The sequence below is a fragment of the Apodemus sylvaticus genome, chromosome 19, assembly GCF_947179515.1.
Source record: "Apodemus sylvaticus chromosome 19, mApoSyl1.1, whole genome shotgun sequence".
Lineage (NCBI taxonomy): Eukaryota > Metazoa > Chordata > Mammalia > Rodentia > Muridae > Apodemus > Apodemus sylvaticus.
The window spans coordinates 19808575-19811659 of NC_067490.1; the positions used below are offsets into that span (position 1 = coordinate 19808575).

General features: G+C 44.9%; 1 non-coding gene across 1 annotated transcript; it reads right to left on the minus strand.

Moving 5' to 3' along the window:
* Nucleotides 1-654: 654 nt before the first annotated feature.
* Trnav-uac (transfer RNA valine (anticodon UAC)) lies at nt 655-727 on the minus strand. Its single transcript has one exon. It is a non-coding gene; the product is annotated as a tRNA-Val (tRNA).
* Nucleotides 728-3085: the final 2358 nt, after the last annotated feature.

The following is a 3085-nucleotide window of genomic DNA, read 5'->3' on the forward strand; positions in this document are numbered from 1 at the left end:
GGAGAGATGGGTCAGAGGTTAAGCGCTTGCTGCTCTTGCAGCAGACCTGAGGTCTGTTCCCAGCACCCACCTGTCACTCCTGTTCCGGGTCATCTAATACCTTTTCTGGCCTCCTCAGGTACGGCATGCACAAGGGGTCACATACATACACATGGGCTAAACATCCATATACTTAAAAGAAAAGTAAGGAACTCTTGAAAAAAGTATTGAACATAGCTATGGTGGTAATTAGAGAAAAATCAATAGCAATAAATATTCTCAGTAGAGGGGAGGAAAAATAGAAAAATAAACAGCTTAAGCCCTACCTTATGGAACTAGAGACAGGAGGAAGATGAACCCACAGGGGGCAGAAGGAAGGACACAGTGAATAAGAAAGAATAATCATAAGACAAAATGTTGGTTCTTCAGTAAACAGCACCAAGTTCAATAACCCCAGAAAAGAGGGAAGGGAGGAGAGAGGGAGGGAGGAAAGGCGGGAGGGTGGGAGAGAGGAAGAGAGGGAGAGAGGGAGAGAGAAAAGAGAGAGAAAACAGGATTCTAGAAAGAGAAGAGACATTACTAATGTTTTAAAACTTGAAAGAAAATGCTAGCAAGATAAGGAAACACCCCAAGCAACTCTCCCACATAAATTTGAAAGTTATGAAGTACACCACGTGGTTCCACTGGGGCTCAAACCCAGGACCTTCTGCGTGTAAAGCAGACGTGATAACTGCTACACTATGGAACTGGGCGCAACTCTCCCACATAAATTTGACAGTTTTACACGAAACAGAGGTAAGTCCCTGAAAACTATAAAGAGCCAAAAATGAACAAACAAACCCAACTTACAGACGACAGCAACAAAACCAAAAACCAAGAGATAAACAGGCACCATGAGTAATCTTGAACCTATCAAAGAACTCTGAAGTTTATTTTTTAACATTTATTTGTTATTTATTTATTTGTGTGTGTGTGTGTGTGTGTCCCAGGGATTAGACTCAGGTAGTCAGGTGTGGCACCAAGTGTCCTTTATTAGACTATATTCAGGGGCTAGAGAGATGGCCAAGCGGTTAAAAGCACACGCCATTCTCACAGACGTCCCATTTTGGTTTTTGTGAATCCCCGATGGCAGTTTACAACTGCTGCAACTCTAGCTCCAGGTGTCTGATGGCATCCTCCAGCCTCCTCAGGCATCGGCATAAACCCATGCAGATACACACACATACACATAAGCAATCTTTGAAATATTTTAATGGTTATATGTATGATTTTACTTACCAAGATTATATAAAAGATTCAATTTGTCAAGGTACTATATACATGTATGTACACAGAGACACTCGTAGACCCTCATATACATGCACACACACACACACACACACACACACACACACACGTCTCAAAGACAGACACTGGGAGTCAAGACTAAGGACAGACCGGGATAAAGAGGGAAAAGAGGAGAAACTTGACTGATATCACAGCTTTCCTGAGCAAAGAGACCCTAGCCATTTTGATGCATTTATGCATGTGTGAAACTGGGACGGAAAGGACAAGCATCGTGGCTATTATTGCACATACGGGCCATCTCCTTTATTTCGAGCCGTGCAGATTATACAATGGACAGCCTTTCAAACAGCCCAAGCACCTTTGTAAGTGCTGACGTCAGTGGGACTGTGATTATGTATCTCAATGACTTTCCAGTCACTACAGAGGCAGGTGTCCCTGCTCCGCGGGGACTGTGACTTCCCATGCCCGCTCAAGCTGCTGTGTACTTATTAAGACCTTTGCCTTTAGCGATTAGCTGCGTGCATCACTTCCGGTTGGAAGCATAAGACGGTCAGAAGATGGTTTGGGGGTGTGCTCAGCTTTCGAGTCTTTGCTTTATCTTGTATCTCACTGGAGTCTATAAGATCTGCTGTTGAGGTTCACCTTTGTCTCTTTTCTACTGTGCATCGGATTTTCTAGGTGACTCTGAGAGCATCCCTTACTCCGGCTTGTTCTCCCGTCGACTCTGAAAGGGGCAAGCGATATGGACAGTACCGAATCTGTCATCATTCTTTGACTTGATTTAACACAGAGTGGAACCTAGTGGTACGGGAACCAGGGAAAGACATTTGGGTGGGAACATGAACGCAGAGCTTGAAAGCAGGATGGGCTAGGAAGCAGCAAAATGTCAGAGGGTGCTGATGTGGGTGGGGCACAGACCGGAAACGCACAGAAGGAAGGAAGGAAGGAAGGAAGGAAGGAAGGAAGGAGTAGTAAGAACAGAAGCAGCCAAGCAGCTTTGAGGCCTCCATCATAAAAACAAACAAACAAACAAACAAACAAAGAAATAAACAAAACTTAGCAGCGCAAACAGAGTATATAACAGCAGTCTGGGAAAGGCAGATTGGGACCAGCAAATGAGAGTAGCGGCATAATGGTCCATGAGAAAGAAAATACTGAGTCAGACCTGTTGCTTTGTGTGCTAACAGCAACAACGACAACAAAATTAAGCTAATAAAAAGAGGACAGCTTTTATAAAACAGAGAAGGCAGCCAGTGTTGTCCAGGGTGAGGGGGATGGGGAGCCACTCACTGTGTGATACTGGTGAGGACCAAGATGACTGGAGCAGTGTGGAGGCTTTCGATGGAATTAAAAACAGAACTAGCATAGACCAGCGATCTCTCTTCTGTATATATGCCCAGGGGACGTGAAATCACAGCCTGCAAACCGTCACCATGCTCATAGTAGGTCATATAATAGGCAAGTTACAGAAGCCCCCAGAGAGCCTGCTGACCTATGAATCAACTTTTATAGATGTGGCTTATATCTATGATGGAATATTGTTTAGCGTTGAGGAAGAAGAGGAGGAGGAAGAAGAGGAGGAAGAAGAGGAGGAGAAGGGGGTGGAGAGGAAGAAGAATGGAGGAGGAGGGGGTAGGAGGAGGGGAAAAGGAGGAGGAAGAGGAGAAGGAAGAGGAGGAGGAGGAGAAGGAGAAGGAGAAGGAGAAGGAGAGGGAGAAAAGGAAGGAGGAGGAGGCGGAGGAGTCTTTCCCACTGTTACAATACATATAAACCTAGAGGACAGCATGCTCAAACAGTCCAGACACAGAAAGAAAAATGC